Here is a 20,773-nt window from a genome sequence, read left to right as displayed (position 1 = left end):
CATGTGACCAAGGAATATAGGTGCCATTTTGTGCTTTGGGGGTGAGTCAGTTCCTGGAGACATGTCTAAACATGCCCAAACATGTCCCTTTAGCATGCTTTTGCCCCATCCAATAAGAGCCATACAAGTGTAATTGCTCCTTGCCTAGCCAATCACATTAGAAGATTCCTAACCTACCTGGAATTCCCCTAGTTGTGCTTAAAAGGAGCCTGTGTGCTCCTCTCCTGGTCACCATTTTGTATGAATTGCTGACGCCCCACATGCTGGCTGATTCTGCAGAATAAACACTCTTTGTTTTTACATACTATTTGGGTCCAGGGTCTTTCTTCAGCAATTCTAGGACCCTTACAGTTTCACTCTAGACCAAGCTGACCTAGAATTTCTATGTAGTCTCAGGGTGGCCTCCAACTCACAGTGATCCTCCTACCTCTGCCTCCAGAGTTCTGGGATTAAAGGCATGGGCCACCATGCCTGGCTCTGAACTTAAAAGAAAAATTATTTATTTATTTGAGAGAGAGAGAAAGGAGCAGAGACAGTGAGAGGAAGATAGAAAGAGAATGGGCACACCAGGGCCTCCAGCTGCTGCAAGCAAATTCCAGACACATGCACCACCTTGTGCATCTGGTTTTCATGGGTCTTGGGGAATAGAACCTAGATCCTTTGGCTATATAGGCAAGCACCTTAACCACTAAGCCATCTTTCCAGTGCAGGAATTGAACTTTTAAGTAATTGGAATAACACTAGAAGACTGTGTTATGCGGCATACACACACACCCATGCATACACAAACACACACACACACACACTCTCTCTCACACACACACACACTGTGAGTTTGATAACCCTACTGAAAGGATAGTGGAAAATGGCTGCTAGGTACTAAGGAATAATCATTTCCATTTTCTTTTAGCAATAGAACTTTCAGATTTATTCTGAGTACAGACATGAAGGGATGGAAAGAGAAAATTAGTGTGAAGACGGAGAGGAGACAGGGGGCAAGAGGAAAGAAAAGAAAGAGAGATTGGTGTTGTTTAGCATCCCTTGCAGCTGACATTACCAGTCAGATAAGAGTGGAATCAGGGTCATGTCATTCATAGGAAAGGAAGGGCATTCTCTTCCCTTATCCCTTTCTCTCTCTCTGACTTGTATTGGATCTTGAGCAAGTATATCCTCTAGGATATGACCTACAAGCTGTGTATTGAGTATGGAAGAGCAACAAGACAGAAGGATGCTCTACATAACATTAGCTCTTCCACTCATGGTAAACAAATTATGTTATTTTTACATGATGTCACTTTTGAACCAGTTACTTCAACTGTTATAGAGGCAGCTCAACTGGCCTTCTAACCAGTACAGTTCTCATGAATTCTCTGGAGCACACATTTAGTAATTCTGGAAGATCACATGTGAAAAGTGTTCTATAGGAAATGCTTTTCTTTGCCATTGACTTCCCTCTTGCTCATTCAGAGCAGTAACAGAGGCAAGGCATGGGTCAAGGATAGGGCACAAGAATGATTTTTCAATATAAAGGGCAACAACCTAGGTACTCGTTAAAGTGCAGACTCCTTGGCTTTTCCCTTGTAGATGCCAATTTAATAAATCTGACACATGATAGAGAATAAGATTTGACAAATATCCTAAGTCATTCTGGTGTAAATAGTCCTTAGAAGCCAGAGAGCTACAGGTGGAGTCCTCTCACATGCAGGGCTTGGAGAGGAATCTTGCTGTGAGGAAGCTCAGAGAGCATCCTAATTTCTACAGAAATGCTATTGGTGGTTGTTGCTTAGCAATCTAGAAACAGTGCCTTGAAAATGAACACTTAGGAAAATTTGATGGGACATTCAGTGAGATGCAGATATTTGGAGAGTTATGAAGCCTTACCCTAGATGGCCTGTAAATTCTACATACATGCACTAATTGGGTGACAAGACATAATTAAAATATTTGGAGTTATGATTGAAAAATAAATATTTTAAGGGACCAGAGGGTAAAATTTTAAATATGCATACTCTTCACGCCCATTTCTTTAGTTCACAGTGTTGACTGAGGAGTTGAGGTAATTGCAAGTGGTAATAATGGTGGTCAATTACATATTTGCCTGTGTTTACACTGGACATGAAATCAGGGCATACAGTGCATGAGTGAGCCTCATGTCAAGGCAATCCTTTCACAGAAAGGCCTCTGCAACTGAAGAAGCAACTGGGAAACAAGGAGGAGTCATTGTGACAGCCAGCCATGGAACAATTAGGAAGGAGCTTTCAGCTCAAAGGAATGAGAGGAGACTAACGTGGGATAAAAGTGCTAACCCAGGCTTGAGGGTATACCTTAGTGGTACTTGTTAGCATGTGTGATGCTCTGGGTTTGATCCTCAATACCATAGGAAAAAAAGAAAAAGAGAGAGAGAGAGAGAGACTGCAAGTCGACGAACCAACTTATCAGATAAACAGCAGATAGCTCAGGAACATCTTTATTTGTGCAAGTATTCCAAGCTAAGTATTCTGTAGGGGTGTCAGAGAGATATTTAAAATACACAAAGTTACAGTGTCCCTGAGTGGCAGGATACACCTGAAAGTATCACTTTAATGGGCTTGGAGTTGGTGCCAAATCTATCCTGCAAGGCCACATGCTGGAGAAGTTGAGGACAGGGAACAGGAAGAAGTTTCAAGTCAATAATCTGCAATCTGTCAACAAACAGGAACTTTTCTTGGTTTTTTAGGGATACTAAGATGATTAAGACAGAGTCCCTTTTGTCAAGGAGGGTACATTCTGGTGGAGGGAGGCAGAGTATAAATGAAATGCTATTGAGAATAAATGCTATTACAGATGGTTCCTGACATAACAGCTGTCAGAATATATTTTTGTAGTCAAGACCTTTATTTTTATTTTAATAGACCTTTAAGAGCAGCTTTAGGTTTTCAGGAGACATAGAACATTCCCATATATACTCTCTTGCCTCCCCTTCCCCTCTGGCATCCCCCAGCAGTAGCATCTTGCAACCAGTGTGGCTTCATCTGATACAACTCCTGAGTCTATATGCTGACACTATTATTCACTCAAGTCCATAGCTTACATTAGGTCTCATTCTTGATGAGACCCATTCTGTGTGTTTTTAATATTATGCTTATTAATGCAAACTTATCATACATTATTAATGGAGTTCACAATGATGACTTTTAATTTTTGACTTTCGGGTGGCGAACAGGCAATAAATATTCAGTACTTGTTTTTGTTTTTGTTCTTTTCCAAGATGGGTTTCGCTCTAGCCCAGGCAGACCTGGAATTCAACATGTAGTCTCAGGGTAGCCACAAACTCATAGCAATATTCTTACCTCTACCTTCCAAAGCACCAGCATTCTGGACAGTATTCACTACTTCTGTACTTTGAGTTCGGAGCGATGATCCTGTCCCAGGCTGGCCATGTGTGGTGCGAAACTTGGGAGGTGCTGGGAGGCAGCAACAGGAGGCAGCTCTACCACCCACACAACCATAAGATCAGATGGGCTTCCATTTTGGAGGGAGATGTCTCCAAAGGCAAAGGGCTAATGGGTAGAAATTGTTCTGAGTCCTGCTTCTGTGAATCTTGTGTTCCGAGCCTCCATGTTGACCTAGGTGATTTCTCAAGATGTCTCCTTTTCTTTCTTGTTGTCAGAAACACTACTAAAAACGGTTCTTTCCTTAATCCCATCTGATTCATGTTTTGTTCATACACCTCTGTCCTTCACAAGTTTGGGAAGTTTGTGAGGTAGCCAGTGTTTTCCTACCCTCGTGTATCTTCTTGCTTTCAGCTTTTCTGATGAGTTCAAGGACAACCCTTGGGTTGTACCCTGTCCCTGTGAGAACATAGCTGTAGCATTAAAAAACTCATGGACAGGGCTGGAGAGATGGCTTAGCAGTTAAAGGCGCTTGCCTGCAAAGCCCAAGAACTTATGTTCAAATCTCCAGGTCGCCTGTAGCCAGACCCACAGTGATGCAAGCACACAATGTTCCACGTGTGCACAAGGGACACACACATCTGGAGTTTGTTCACAACAGCTGAAAGCTCTGGCATGCCCATTCTCTCTTTCTCTCAAACAAAACAAAACAAAACAAAAAAACTCATGGACAAAATGTTCTAGGTTGTATTGCAGCATTGTAAAAATTTAATAATAATAATAGTCATGTTATTGTGTTCATATGTTCTATGTGGCAAGAGTGTGGGAAAAGCATAGTGGAGAAAGACTCTCTCTGGTTGTCTGGAGCCATAGCTCAGAAGACAGGAATGGCTAGAGGTGACCAGAACAACTGAGAATGGATGGCCATGCATTCTTTGTTTTTCTTTCACATTTGGCACTGGCCTAGTCTGATGACTACAATGGCTTGTCCATGGCACTCCATGTGGCTTGGACTTCTTTCCAACATGGTCTCAGGTAGTCAGACTTCTTACACACAGACCCAGAGCCCCCCAAACACCTGTTCCAGGCAACAAGATGGGAGCCGTGTGACCTTTTGTGACCTAGCCTCAGACACGGTGCTGTTCTTGACACACTCTATTGTTCGAAACAGCCATCCAGGTTTAAGTTGAAGTGACATAGCCTCTGCATTTCAATAGGGATTTCAAAGAATCTGTGGACATGGTTCTTTTAAACTTTTTATTGACAGTTTTCGTATATGTATATAATATATTTTGATCATAATCCTCTCGCGTTACCTTCTCTTGTCCCCACTCCCTTCCCCTCTTCCACCAAACCCCTTCTTCTTTTGTGGACATGTTTTCAACCTGACATCAAAGAAACAAACAAAAAAAAATTGTAAAACAAAATTGCAAAAACAAAAACTCATGATTTTTTACTCCTTAGGAGTCTCAAAAGCTGGGATCAGCAGCTCCTATAGGGTTCCACACAAAGATCTTGCCTATTTAAGATAAAACAGACCCCTTCCCCCAGAAAACAATTGTTGTCTGTGTAAGCATCACATACAAATAGCAAGTAACTCAATACAACTGATCACAAAGAACTGAGCATAGTACAAATAATACAAAATGTTTCTGAAATCTCATCACCTACTAATGGCCATTGTTGCCTTTGGAAGATATTACTCACTGCAGATACATATGTGTGACCAGTTTTACATACGTAGTATCATACTACTAAGTTATTTGAAAATATGTTCCCTTATTTCTCCACTCAATATGCTACAACTTTTCCATGTTACCACAAATGGTTGGATGTATACCCAGTGATTACTATACCTTTCTTCCTTTCAAACAGAGGTCTGGTTTCATTCTAGCTTTCTTTCTTTATTTCTTTCTTTCTTTCTTTCTTTCTTTCTTTCTTTCTTTCTTTTTTTTTTTTTTTTGAGTCAGGGTCTCATGTAGCATAGGCTGGTCTCAAACACACTATGTAGCTAAAACTGTCTTTGAACTTCTGATCCTAGAACCTTCACCTCCCAGGTTTGGGAGAACAGGAATGTGCCACCACTCACCTCAGAAGTCTTATTTGAAATCAGGCATTCAGTTTCCTCTGAGGAGAGCCATGTATCTGGGAAGCAGACCCTATCTACAATCTCCAGGGTAAAACAGAATTTGCCTCAGGTAAATAGCAGTGTCTGTCCCTGGCTAGCATGCCACAGATAAGGAATGGGATACTGCAATGATAGACTAGAGGTGGCCTTGGAGAGAATGTGTTTATGTGAGGGTAGAAGGAGAGATTTTGGAATACCTTCTTTACTACTGCACATTAGCCTTCCTGTATGTGGTGACCAGATCCACAGCAACTTCAGGCTTATTCCTTTCCTTTTAAAATAATAAATTTAATTTAAATGGGTTGAATTGAAATTTTCTGTTACTTAAAGCTGAAAGTATTCTAATTGGTGCCATGTCCACAAGTGAAATCATACAAAATTATTTGTAATGTTTGCTTATCCCCTTGAATGGATCAACTACAAGATTTCCAATTGCTTGTCATTGAGACCATTTTCTTTTCTTTTTTTGTTTGTTTGTTTGTTTTTCAAGGTAGAGTCTCACTCTAGTCCAGGATGACCTGGAATTCACTATGTAGTTTCAGGATGGCTTTGCACTCATAGCAATCCTCCTACCTCTGCCTCCAAAGTGTTGGGATTAAAAGCATGCACATGCCCAGCCTCGTTTTCTTTTCTTTTCCTTTTTTTAAAACCATAATAAACAACATTAATTCAAATTTCAATTAAAGTTTGGTCTGTCTATATAACCTCCACCCACAGAATTCCCAAATGCCAGTTAACCAGTTTCCTCTAATGTTGACATCTTTCATAGCCATGGGACCATGGATGCATTTGTTAAAACCTAACCAATTAGGGCTGGAGATATGGCTTAGCAGTTGAAGCACAGGTTCAATTCCTCAGGACTCACATAAGCCAAGGATGTATGTGTCTGGAGTTCATTTGTGGTGACTGGAAGCCCTGGGGCACCCATCCTCTTCCTACCTGCTTTTCTCTCTCAAATAAATAAAATAAAATAAATAAACCTAACAAATGAAACTGGATGTGGGGGCCACACACCTCTAATCCTAGCTCTTCAGAGGCTAAGGTAGGAGGATCTGAGACCAATATGGGTTCTATAGTTAGACACTGTTTCAACATTCCCCCCACCCCAATTTAACAAAGTAGCACTGGTAATAATTGACCAAAACTAGACTCCATTTGGATTTGATGAGTTTTTCTCTATGTCCCCTTTCTATCCCAGGAACTAAACCCATATCTTGCATTAGGTTCTGCTGTTTTTTGTTTGCTTGCTTGCTTGCTTTTCTTTCTTTCTTTTTCTTTTTTTAAACAGATTAAAAGCCATTTCCTTGGAGGGCTGAGCTGAACACACTTCTGGAAAATTACTGAGCAAACATTTGTTGATTGCAAGTGAATGGCTGTCCCGACAACTCTAGAGCAAGGCGCTCCAGCCCTCGTTTTTGAGAGGAAACGGAGGCTCGGTTGAGAAGCCTAACAGAAGCAGATTCAAACGAGGAAGCTCCTTGCAGAGGCTGGCCTGCCCTGGCCCTCCCAGGTAGTCTGGCTGGCAGAGGGTTCTGGAGCACCCTCTTCTTACCGTGACAGGGCTCACTGGCCCAAAGTGAGCCGGGCGGCACCCGGGATTTTCCTGGCCGGGCCAGGCCCTCCAGGTCCTTTCCTTCCACGCCCGCCTCTTCCTCTCCACTCCCGGGTCTCCCCCGCGGCCGCTTGTCAATCTCCTCCTGCTGGGCGGCAATGCACAGGCGCCTCCTGGTGTTTGCATTTGAATAGAGCCCCGAGCCCCGAAAGCCGCGGGGCTCCAGGTGGGAGGTGGATTCGGGTAGAGCGTCTTTCCGCAGCCTCTTCTGCGGCACCCTAAACTTCTCTCTGCACCCGCTCCAGGGTTTATTTCTCCCTCACTCAGGACTGCTTATCTGCGGGGACTCTCCCTTCTTCTGGAGACGGGAAAGTGACTGCTTGTTAGCCAGGATCCCTTGGGCACCAGTTGAGGTCTTCTCTTTTTCGTGCCCGGTCCTCTGGCCAGTGGGAGCCGGGCAGGCGGACTGTCTGCGGGCTCCGGGTCAGGCCCCAGGCTCGGGCAGAAACCTCTCAGCAGTGCCGCGGTCAAGGCTTTGAGCCACGCGCTGGTAAATGGTAGAGCATTGTCTCGAACCTGGGTCTTTTGAGTGGCTCTTTCTGTTGTCCCAACCCTCCTCCATTACACCAAACACTGCATGACGATTGTTCAGGAAATATGGCCATTGCCAAAACCAACCTCAGGTCCCATGATAGAGCGATAGCCCTGGCAAACAATGAAACTCCCAGCCTCCCAAGGACCAGGCTAGTGACAATCCCCCATTCTCAGGCCATCTCAACGATGGAAGAGGACTCTGGCTGGCTGGCATGCAGGTGGGTAGTGGCCATGGCTTGCATCCTGTCAGGGAATGGGCACTTCCGCGGTCAAGTGACCTGCCAAAAGGGCGCTGATAGTAAACTCCGTTTTCCCAGGAGTTCACCAGGGCGGCGGTAACCCTTTTGTTGACTTTAGAAGTGTTGAGCGAAACTGGCTTTGTACTAGCGGGGAGAAACAGCTCAGAATCCAGTGCTGGGGGGAAAACAGTCCTAACAGTCAGGGCACACTGGCCCCCAACTCAGCTCAGAGTCACTCTCAAGCCATTTGCACCCTACTTGGCGAAGAGTAGCTCCGGGTTGCCAGACACTGGAAGCCTTTGCTCAGGAGGGTGAATAAGAAGAGCTACCAGGTGTTGACTTAAGAAGTCACAAGCACTCAGCATGTATGAACTTGGCTAATCTTTGGGACAAACAACAGAGCTGTGGGTGTAATTATCACTTCCACTTTACAGGCTCTGAGGCCTTAGAACCTAGTGATAGATCCAGGACACTGCTGCCCCCAAGGATGGCACCATGACGCCTTGAATGTTTCAAGTGGAAGGACTTTGAGGAAGGAGCAGAAGTAGTTAAGCTCCCATAGCAGGTAAGGGATTAGGGGGCGATCACAGCAGATAAGCACCAGGAGCAGAGATCTTGGAGACACTGGCTGTCCTCCCATACTCTTCTTGTGGTTTTCTTTCCTATAATACATGTTTCATGGTATGTAAAACATAAAGTGGATTTATTACACAAAAAAGGAAGATTTTCAGTGGGTACATGTTGCATGAGACAGTGCACAGGGCTCTGTCCTTTTGAGTGTCAGCTGAAAATAAATTTGGAGACCACTGTGGATCAGGTAGATAGATGGCAGGCAAAATGACTGCTGCAAAGATAAGGAGGTTGCTTATGGCCTCATTCGTGTACTGATTTGATTATTCATTCATTTCTTCACAGGAATACAGAGTTTCTGCCCTGTCTATGTATTGTAGGATGTTGGACAAAGTCTCTACCCTTCAGGGGATCACAGTCTGAAGACAGGGAAGAGGGAAAGTCATGCTTTGGACTAAGCACCCAATAATTTAGTGAGGCATAAAATAATTTACAAGTCTGGCTTCTCAGACACAGTTTGAATCCTTGAAGGCAGGGTCTGGTATGAATACATGCCACACATAATTCAACGATTTATGTGTTTATGCACTTATGCATTTCTGTATGGTGGCTGAACAGATACAGGGCATACAGCAAAAGAACAGCCTGAGGATTATGTCTCCAGGTTGTATAAGGCAGAGAAGAGGGTTTAAGAGTTGAGGACATCAGGTGGAGAGTTTCTTTCCTACATAGGGAACAACATGACAAATGATGGCCAGCGACATTGTCTAGTATGTGTGAGGAGCGAACAATAGTTCGGTGAAATCCCAGGAGCTGGTGGTTAAGTTGTAAGTAGAGAGAATCAGAGCAGAGAGTGAAGGTATGTGGCAGATGGAGACTAGTGTGCAAGAAAGCCTTCTCTCTTTCTACCTCTCCTCCTCACCTTCCTCCCTTTTCTGTTTGATAATCTCTTCCCCTTTCTTCTTGGAAAGGAGTGGCAGCATATGGACCCACTGTGTTTAGTCTTCTACTATATACCAGGCCCTGTATCAAGGGCATTTGCTGCCTTTAATCCTTCCCTTGGCATGATTCAGCAGCCCCACATAACATGAGAAAACTGAGGCTGAGTTGGCAAAGTGACTTACCTTGACAGTCAGGAAGTGAGAGCTGAAGTTTGTACTGAAGTACATCTAAGTCCCAAAGTATTACCTTTTCTTTTTTCCAGTGCTGGCACTAGAACCCAGGGTCTCCTGGTTGTTAAGTACGTACCCTACCCCTGAGATACGGCCCCAGCTCCCAAAGTGTCACTCTATTCTCAGCCAGACAGCATCGTTTACTGTGGAATCATGTTTTTGTCTTTGCAAAGTGCTTTCGTGAGTGTAGACCCACTTGATTCTTGCCGTGACCTTGAATGGTAAATTGGGCAAGTCTAGTCATTCTTCCTTTCCAGGGGGAAAAAAAAAAAACAAACAAAAAACAACTGAATCATGGAACTCTCTGGAAAATGTGAGAACTAACTTCAGGATGAGATATATCCAAGATCAGGACAAAGATGCCTCAAAAGAAACCCTGCAAGGGGCACATGGACATCCTCCGTGCACGGGAGGAGATTTGCAGATGGAGATGCCAAAAGAGAGGAGCCTTCCTCTGCCTTCTGCCTGCTTCCCCAGTTACCTTGGGGCCCAGAAGGGACAGCTGCAGACTCTCCCTGGAGTCCCTCATTTAGCTCCCAAGACCCACACAAGCCTGGGTGCAGAATGTTGGTGCAGTTTTGACAAGATGCTCACAGAGGTTCAGTGACTAGTTTTAATTAGGCCATCTTTGTTTACGTTTGATGTTTATCAGCTAATTGGCATGGCAAGGTGTGAGTCACACAGCTTTCCCCTGGCATGGAATCAGTTTGTCAGAGAAAAAGCCAGGAGAACAAATGATCCCAATTATGAGAGAACCCACCGGGCTAATTATCGGCCTGCTAAGGATGGAACCTCCCCCTCCTGCTGCTCCCACTGCGGCTGCACCAAGTGCTCCGGGATACTCCCGATTTTCTCCAGCCTCCCCCTACCCCAACCCAAGATCTGGGCCCCGTGGTCGGTCTGAAGATTTATTCTCTTGAATTCAAAATCCACATGTCTCCCTCCGTTCAGACACACTAGGGCAATACTCTTCCTTTAATGCAAATTCATTCTTCCCTTTAAACTACGCCATGCAAGTAGCTCATGTATGACAAGAACCTTTGGAAGCAATTAACAATTATTATTTTTCCCTGCCACACTGTCGGTCAGGCCCCTTTATAATCACTCTCTCACAGGTGGAGAAACTGAGTCATGAGAGCTCAAATTCAAGGGCAAGCCTCAGAACTGGCTTTGAACATACACGCATAGCACCTGCTCTTGATGCTCAATGTGATTTGTGGAGGCTCAGAGAGCGCACACATCAGCCAATCAGGAGTCTTCTCTCTGCCACTACGCAGGTGCAGTCGCCTTCTAGAGAACAGAGCTATCCAGAGCTTTCTGTGGCAATGGGATCCATCTACTGCCTACATAGTGCAGTAGCCACCTCCCACGTGTGGCTACTGGACCTAACAAACGTGGAAGGTGAGAATTCATTGTGTTAGAATTTAATTTTAGTGAAGTTGTTACATGTAGCCAGTGGCTACCTTGCTGGACGGCACGGTTCTAGCCATGGCCCTCATTCCTCCCTGGACGGCAGGCAGCGGATTCCGTCTGCAGCTTCATGTCCTCTGCTGGGCGTAGCATTCCGCCTCCCGGTGGGCTTTCTGCACGCAGCCAGCAGCCAGCGCTGGGCTCCTACCTTTCCACAGCCTCCCTGCTGCTCTCTAAGGCCCCCCCAGCCGAGGGCTCCTGCGGAGGAATGCAGTTTGGCTGCCCTTGAGTTGAATGATGATGGAGGACCTTTGGAATGCCCACAAAGCCGCGCACTCTCGGCCTCCTCTGTCTCTCTTCTTCACCGGGGTAACAGATGGCCCCTGCTTTCACCAGCCGGGCCTAAGCACATTGTCACTCCCAGCTGAAAGTGAAATATTCAGTGGCATTTAAATTAAATAGACTCTAATGCTTCAGTAATATTAATTACGTTTTCATTCATCCCTGGCCTAATAAATCAATGCGTAAAGAGGGGATGCTCGGGAGGCTGGCAGCCGAGTGGGGCCACTGGGCCTTTGTGTGAGCCCGCACACAATGCCCCCATTCTTAGCCGGCAGCGCTTGCCCCTGCAAACATCTGTGCTCAGCGCCTCTTGAGGAAGAGCCAAAGTGCTAACATTTACACTCGGAGGTCCAATTTGTCCCTGCACTCGCCCGAGTCAAGGCGAATGTGCAGCCACAGTCACAGGGCAAACTATATTCAGGGCGTGTGCGTGTGCGTGTGCGTGTGTGTGTGTGTGTGTGTGTGTGTGTGTGTGCGCGCGCGCGCGCGCTCTCTCGAGCTTGGAGTTGGAGAAGTTGCAACATTTCTTGCGGCAAAGGGCTAAGGAACGGATGAAATCACATGTCTACCGGTGTTAGTCCTCCTCCACTAGCTTCAGGATTGAGAATATTACTTATTCGCCCATAGTTTACGGGAAGAAGAAGAAAAGCAAGGGACACAGGAGGTAAAAAAGGAAGGAAGGGAGAGAGAGAGGAGGAAAGAGTAAGAGAAGATGGTAGGGAAGGAAAGAATAGCATTGAGTGAGCACTTAATAAGCAGGAACTGTGCTAAGCACTTTCATGGTATTTATTTCTCACAACAATCTGTAAGATAATATAGCAGCTATTATTGGTCCATTTCTTTGTACTTATAGTCCAGAGAAGTAAAAAAAAAAAAATTGCCTATCGAGCCAGCTCACATCTGCATCTAAGGTCCATACTTTCCCACTTCCAAGTTCTATCTCCACTAGAAGAGAATGTGGAAGAAAGGAAAGGATTGATCTGGAAGGCTGAGGTGGGGCTGGTGTGGCTAGGGGGAGAAGTGGCCGTTGTCTGAGAAGCTTCCAATATTCTCCCTGGTTTCCGAGGCTGTAGCCTTTGGGGGAGGTCCTGCCCCCCCGGGAGCAGTGCCCCCACCCTGCTCCCTGCCATACATATGTAAAAGAAGCCAATAAAACAGTCCAGAGGGCCTGCCCTCCTAAATCTTCACGGGACAAAACCTCCCACTTGTGATGCTTCAAAGCTGCCCAGAGCTACCAGTTTACCCCCAGAAGTCCCCACTCAATGCCTCTGATTGGAAAATAAATAGCCTTGCCCATAAAAACCACAGGCCAATTGTTAGCCCAGGAATGGGAAAGGGCTGTGTGGACCAGTGTGTGGAGCCCCACAGCCTGGCTCCTCCAGGCCCGTGTGCCTCTCCTCCACTAAATGGGATGGTGTCAGTGGAAATGGCTCCTTGGAAAAAATGTGAACTAGTGACTGCTCAACTCTATAAGAAATCATACGGCAAAACTGGAAGCACAATACTAGAGATTTATAAATCATGTTACAGGTGTCAGTCACATTGTTTGTGAGAATAAAAGGAAAAGTACTAGGAAAGGAAAATATCAAGGGAAGCCTTCCACTGGACACTCGCACTTGGTGTCCAGAAGAGCTTTGTACCACGGCTTAGCAAACCTTGGGCTATTAGGTAGAAACTGTTCTGTGACTTACTTCTCCTCCCCACATAATATGACTCCAAGTATTTGAAGCCATTAAACACCTATGTTCACAAGGCTATTTTAAATGATTACTTTTTTTTTAATATTTTTTTTTGTTCATTATTTATTTATTTATTTGAGAGTGACAGACACAGAGAGAAAGACAGATAGAGGGAGAGAGAGAGAATGGGCGCGCCAGGGCTTCCAGCCACTGCAAACGAACTCCAGACGCGTGCGCCCCCTTGTGCATCTGGCTAACGTGGGACCTGGGGAACCGAGCCTCGAACCGGGGTCCTTAGGCTTCACAGGCAAGTGCTTAACCGCTAAGCCATCTCTCCAGCCCTTAAGTGATTACTTTTATGACCTACGGGGAAACAAAGTTTATTTCATCAATCCCCACAGTTTAGATATTCAGATTACATCCTCTCCATTGACACTATGATTGAGAATTTCCCTGTGACTAACTTATTTTGCCTGCATGTTTTCTCAGTATTAGAATAAATTCTCAAAGAGAAACTGCTATGTCAAAGTGCAGACCCATGCATATTTTGAGGGGAAAAACATTGGAGGACTGGGGATGGAGCTCAGTAGTGGAGCCCTTGCTAGTGAGTGTGAGGCGCTGGATGGATCCTCAACACTGGAAGAAAACATTGGAAAGCCACATCTGGAGCATCAACTCCAACTTACACCCAGTGTAAATATCCTCACCCTTCCTCACATATAAGACACTTGAGGCTGGACCGACTGTGCAAACCCAAGTGTGGGTCATTCTGGTTGTCTTGCTGGTGGATTACCACTTGGCACTTCAGTTTCAGGGTGAGGGCAGTAGCAGGGCCTGTGTCTCAGGAAAGAGCCAACATTAGTCATCTACAGGAAGCAAGCCTCTGAATAGAGTGCCCACCTGTGGACCCCAGGAGTCATCCTGTGCCTCTGACTGTCGGCTATGTACCCTAAGGGAAATTACCCAGCCTCTGAATTAGTTTCATCATACGCAAACCAGTGGGGGGTACTTATATCTACCTTATTCCCATGAAGATTAAACATGGGTAAAACATTTTAACATAGTTTCTGACCCATAGTAAGTGTTCTCTAAACATTTGTTACTCTGGTAATAATGTGATAACCCTCCAAAGGGTCGATCAATCAACCCCTTGGTATTTTTCAAGTCTTGGGTTTTTCTGAAAGGCAACAAGAAAAACCATGAATTGCCCCATATTTATTTTTAATTTTTAAAAAATTTTTATTGAAAACTTTGTATATATAGATAATATACTATGAGCATAATCTAACTTTTATCTTGATGTTATCATTTTTTTCCCCTACTATTAGGCAGACCTTGTGCAGCTTGAATCAGCCACTGTGAAGTCATGAAGACCACAGCCACTTTGTGTCTGGAAGACAGTATAATAAGCACTCCTCCCTTTCTTATGGCTCTTACATTCTTTCCATCACCTCTTCTGAAATGGTCTCTGAGCCTTGGAGGTTGTGATAGATATGTCTCAGTGCTGAACACTCCATTGTCACCTATTCTCAGCACATTGGTGAGTTTTGAGTCACGCCAGTGGTCACCTTCATCTGAAAAGAGAAGCTTCTCTAACCAAAAGTGAGAGTAGCATTAATATTTGGCCTTACATGTAAGTATTTAGAATGCTCCCAATTTAAATCCACTCACAACACAGAGATGGTAGTGTCACTTATGCTGACAACCACTGAGTCCTGCTGCTAGCTCAGCACCACCTTGTGTACAGTGTAGAGTGCAGAACCTGAGCTTCCTGGCTATTGGGAAAGGGAAGCACACAGCACTGCCTCAGAGCCAGGCAGCTTGACTATGACTGAATGAGAGGTGCAAGTAACCCTCATGAGGCATGTTGAGGAGGAGGAGCTGAGGTGGAACTCAAGGAAGTCCAGTATCTGGCCCACACAGTTGTACTGTACTAATTTTGTTGTTGCTGTGACAAAATACCCGACAGAAGCAACTTAAAGGAAGGAATGGTTTATTTCAGCCCACAGTTTGAGGATACAGTCCATCATGGTGGGGAAGGTACAATGGCAGGAGTGTGAGACAGCTGGTCACATTGCATCTGCAGTTAGGAAGCAGAGAGCAATGAATGCTGGTGGTCAGCTAATATTCTCCTTTTTATTCGGTCTGGGACCTCAGTCCATAAATGGTACAGACCACAGTCAAAATGGGTCTTCCCTCCTCAATTAACTCAAGTTAGAAAGTCCTGCACAGACATGCCCAGAGGTTTATCTCCTAGGTGATTATACATCTTGTTAAGGTGACATCAATATTAATCATCACATACACTGTTGCTAAGCTGGGAAGTGGTGATCAGACTCAAGATGTGTTTGATTCAGAAACTCATGCTTGGGCTGGAAAGATGGCTTAGCGCTTAAGTGCTTGCCTGTGAAACCTAAGGACCCCGGTTCGAGGCTCGATTCCCCAGGACCCATGTTAGCCAGGTGAACAAAGGGGCGCATGTGTCTGGAGTTCATTTGCAGTGGCTGGTAGCCCTGGAGCGCCTATTCTTTCTCTCTCTCTATCTACCTCTTTCTCTCTCTGCCATTCTCAAATAAATAAATAAAAATAAACAACAACAACAACAAAAGAAACTCATGCTTGCTTCCTCCTCACTTGCTGGCAAGCACAGGGCTACAGCCTCTGGAGAGTGAACCAGGTGTGTCTGACAGAACTCACTTTGAAACACTAAGTTCTTTATCTAGGGAACTGGGGAGTAGGGAAGATTGGGGAGATGGCTCAGTGGGGAAGGTGCTTTACCATGCAAGTATGAGGGCCTGGGTTTGGGTCCCCAGCACCCACACAGCCATGGTGACATGCCTTTGTAATTCGTGTGCTGGAAAGGTGGAGAAGGGGAATCCCTGGGGCTCACTGCCTATTAGTGCTCACTGGTGAGCTTTAGGTTCAGCCAGAATCCCTGTCTCACAAAAGAAGGTGAAGGGCTAGTGAGATGCTAGTGAGGTGGCTCAGCAGTTGAGGCACTTGCCTCCAAAGCCTAACGACCTTGGGTTTGATCTCCCAGTACCCACGTAAAGTCAGAAGCACAAAGTACTGCATACATCTGGAGTTCATTTGCAGTGGGTAGAGGCCCTGGTGTGCCCATTCCCCTTCTCTCTCTGCTTGAAAATAAATAAATGAAAATATTAAAATACTAAAATAATCTTTTATTATATGTATCTTCAGTGTTGATTCCTGGTCTGCACATGCTTGCACACACATGTACATGTGCACACATACAAACACACTGACACACACACACACACACACACACACACAGAGAAAAAGTTCTATATCTGTGTTGTCCAATATGGTGGGCCATAGCTACTTGTGGCCGCGGTGCACTTACAATGTGGCAACTTTGAGTGAGGAACTGAATTTTAAATTGTGTTGAAAAGTGACCAGCTGTGTTGGACAGCATATCAAGGTAGAGGAAATAAATTTAGAGAGAGGGACTCATGTTGAAAATCCAAGTTTCCTATGTTTAGGGAAGTGAGAGCTTAAAAATAAAAGGCAAGAAGAAAAACAGACATGCATGTGAAAGGAACATTTAACAAGAATGTGAAGGTTCTTAAGGAGGCCAAGCATCCCCCATCAGAGCCACCCAGGAATTTCCCCCCTCGGAGCTACACAGGGATTTGGTTGATGTGCTCCGACCATGCCATCTTTGTGGCTCTTTGTCAAGTAGTCTGGGGCCACGCCAACGCCCACGGGGAGGGCTCCCTTTGGCAAATGCGTTTTCCCTTCTTCTCTGTTTGCATTTGGCATTAAACCGAGTAACTGTCTCATGCTGAAGCCACCGCACATATCTAATTCCCGTTTTGTTCTCTGTTAGACTCAGCAGAGCGCTGACAGAGGAGCTGGTGCTTTCGGGTCACAGAGAGCTTCCTATGTGCTTTTGGCGGTGGGCGGAGGTGTGGGCACACACCAGCAAGGACTGAGCCACCACACAGATGCTGTTTCCAAGGTGTGGATGTCAGATGGAAGAGGAAGGGTGGCTGTAATTGAAACAAACAAACAAAGCAAACCTTTATGCAATTTCTAACTCCCAAAGTCAGTGTTTGTGAAGCAGGCACCTTCCTTGCATACCATAATCAAGGTCAGGCTGGGCCAGGTCACATGTGCTCGTTCTTGAGCTGAGTATTATACTGGGCACACCAAAGGGCTTCAGTGAAGGTCCTTGTTACAAGTGAGAGAACACTTAGAGTTCTGTCTCTTTACCAAAAAGTTAAATGACAATTCGGGCTTGGGGTGTGGCTTAGTGATGAAGTGCTTGTGTAACACATGTGAGACCCTGGGTTTGATCCCCAGCTCTGCGAAGATAAATAAAGGTCTTCACTTAGGGCTAGGGAGATGGCTCAGCACTTAAGGTACTTGCCTGCAAAGTTTAACAACCAGGGTTTGATTGCCCAGTCCTCACATAAAGCCAGCTGGACAAAGTGGCCAATGCAACTGGAATTCTTTTGCAGTGGTGTCATGCCCATTCTCTTCCTTTCTCTCTTTCTCTTCCTGTCTCACTTTGCTGTCTGTCTCTCTCTGCTTGCAAATAAATAAAAATGGATTGGAGAGGTGGCTTAGAGGTTAACAAGTTTGCTTCCTAAGCCTGAGGGTCTAGGTTCAAATCCCTAGTACCCACATAAGTCAGATGCACAAGGTGGCACATGCATCTGGAGTTTACAGTGGTTAGTGTCCCTAGTGCACCCATTCTCTCTCATAAATAAAATAAAAATATATTTAAATAAAATAAAATATTTTTAAAAGTCTTCATTTATTTTGTTAGTAGTGGATGCATTATGTAAATTCAGTCAAATTTGGGTTTGATCTCCATAAACCCCAAATCTTCCTACATAGATTTATAAAGCATTCTTGTGTGCCCAGCCTGTGAGATTAAAAGGCAGCGAGGGAGCCCACAATTACATAGTGACATTTGTTTGCCTAATACAGTGGGAGGTACATTTGTATATTTTGTAGAACAACTCCCAAGACATCTATGGAGAGTAATAAAGGTCCCCATTTTATAGATGAGGAGGCTGCAATTAGCAAAGGAAAATCCCCAAGTGACGTGGGATGTGACTGAAGTGATAGCCGACAACCTCTGTCCTCACCCTGAAGTGCTTTAAGGAGAAGGTGGGTTGAGCAGAAGGATCAAAGGGTTCCCAGGGAAGGACAGGGCCACAGGACATTAAGAACCGCAGGCTTCTGGTGACCAGAACGGACTTGAAGGACATCTTAGGTGATCTCATAGACATTGGAACAGTGGCAGGGCAGAGAGGTACCTTTTGCTTCTTTGCCAGAGAAGTCACATGACCTAGCACATCAGGATGGCTCTAAAATCCACACTGACATGGGACAGGACAGGTGGACATGATACTATCACCTCTTCCTCGCTGTGCTCCTGCAGGTCTTAGAAGTTCCTGCCTGCCATGGGAATCCATGAGATTACTTTTCTTAAACTTTCCAGAAATCAGTTCAAGATTTTTTTTTTTTCCTCAGCTCTCACCCATTGGCTGATTTTCAAAACCTGTGTGTATGTGCATGTGATATTCTGTTGCAAGTGGCAGAATCTCAACCCAAGGTGGCTTAATTCCAAATATGAAACATAGTATTAAGAAGCCAAGCTTTCAGGTATGTCTGGATCTAGGTGCTCTAAGAATGGCATTGGGAATGTCTCACCTACCTTAGCTCCTCTGTCCTCTGTTCTGGCTCTATCGTCAGGACTAGCCATCAGCAATGCTGCACTTAATTCTGAGCTCTTCCGCAGTGGAAGTTCTCTCCCACAGGTCTAGCAATGGAAGGTCTACAGCACAATCACACTGAGGCTCCGAGCTGCCTCCAGCTCCAGACTTGTGTTGGGTCTCACAGCTGCCAAGCTCTGCTGTCTCCCTTGAGAATGTGGAATACCTGCAGGCAGTCCTGCCGGCTCTCTGGGGCATCTGGGGCGCTTTGTCCTAGAGTTGGACATAGAGGATTTATCCTCTTACCTGATGGAGCTTTTCTTCTTTCCTAATTCCTGGTTTCAGTCTTTCCTTATAGTGATTTGAACCCTGTGTTTGACCTTAAGGATGAATCTACCTTAAGCAGGTTATTTACTCTCTCTAAACCTTAGCTCCTCATTAGTGACTGGTGATTATCGCATCCACTTTTGAAGGGTCACTGTGAGCATTAAGTTGAGTGTACTGAGAACAGTGTGTGGGACACAGCCATGTTCCAAGTTGTAGCAAGTGTTCTTGGTGTGTGTGTGTGAGAGAGAGAGAATGTGCATGTGGAGGCCAGAGGATGACTTCCTTGGATACTGGGATGTTGTCTACCTTTTGTTGTTTTGATTTTTGAGTCAGGATCTCTCACTGACCTGGAACTCAACTAATAGGCTTGGCCAGTGAGCTATACAGACTCACCCATCTGTGGCACCCCAGCACTGGGATAACAAGTGCACAATACCACACCCAGATTTTACACATGAGTTCTGGGGATTTAATTCTGGTCCTCATACTTGCAAGGAAAGCACTTTACTGCCTGAGCTGTCTCCCTTATCCCACCATTTTTCTTCTCATTACTACCATACTTGGTGAAGGTATATATAACATAGAAACCCAAACTAAGTAGCCTAATTACAATTAAAACTTATTTCTCTCTTTGGCAAAGGTTAGGAAGATGGTCTAGGGCCAGCCAGAGATGCTACCTCGAGTCAGGGTACCAGCCTCTATTTTATTCATCTACTATTCAGAGTTCTCTTTCCAAGGCTATTGTGCTCTGGCTCCAGCTATCACATTTCCCGCTTGCAAGAAGGAAACATGAAGAGACGTTCTTTTTCTTTCTAGAAGGTGCTTACCCCACTTCTGCACACTTCCTAGTACTAGAACTTATGTCACACCTAACTGCAAGGGAATTTGAGAAATGTGAAGTAACTGTGGGTGGCCAATGTGTCCAGTTGAAGGTCCTTCCTACGGTTGTGGAGAAAGGGCAGGCTGTGGGACAAGGCTCAGCAGGTGGGGTCAGCCTGGGTGCCTGGTACAGGGCATGCCACGTTCTGCGCATGGACAGCCCAGTACATCCTGTCCACCTGACGAACAAAGCGATAGCTGCAGCAGTTTAAGGAAAGCTCAAAGTTAAGACCCAAGTCTATGGCTCTGTTCCCTGAGCCAAGACGCTTTGCTCCGAAGTCTGTCCTCTCTGATTGCCAGCCTGACTGGGGAGAGGCAGAGCTCTGGCCCCAGGCAAACTTGGTTTGAGGCCAAATTCCAGGACTCTTGGGGCTGACTGGCAGCCACTCTGTCTGAGCAACCTGGGGGATCCTGAGAAAAGAATGAACATCCGAATCCCAGAACAAAATCTGCAGCAACGACGATGCTCCTGCTGCCGGCTCAGACTGGGAGGCCGCCAGCGGGGAGGATGAGGTCATTATGCCCAGGGAGAGGAGGGAGGACGCCGGAGCGCAGCCCAGGGCAGCGCCAGCTACAGCCCGGCCTTGTTCAGCCCCCACTGCGGGCTGCGGGCTGAGTAGGCCCCCGCAGTGGGGTGCAGGGAGCTAGATATAGGAGCCACAGAAAGCAAGCTGGGTTCTTAAAGGAATGGAGTTGCTCAGGATTGGGAGGGGAGGATGAGGAGGTGAAGCACAGAGGACTTTTAGGGGAGGGAAATGAGTCTGTAAGATACCATACTGGTGGATGTAGGATATCCTTTTACATGGTCAAAGCAAGTAAA

The sequence above is a fragment of the Jaculus jaculus genome, chromosome 8 (assembly GCF_020740685.1).
Source record: "Jaculus jaculus isolate mJacJac1 chromosome 8, mJacJac1.mat.Y.cur, whole genome shotgun sequence".
NCBI lineage: Eukaryota > Metazoa > Chordata > Mammalia > Rodentia > Dipodidae > Jaculus > Jaculus jaculus.
The sequence above is the reverse complement of the archived record's forward strand: the minus strand, read 5'-3'. Positions refer to the sequence as shown.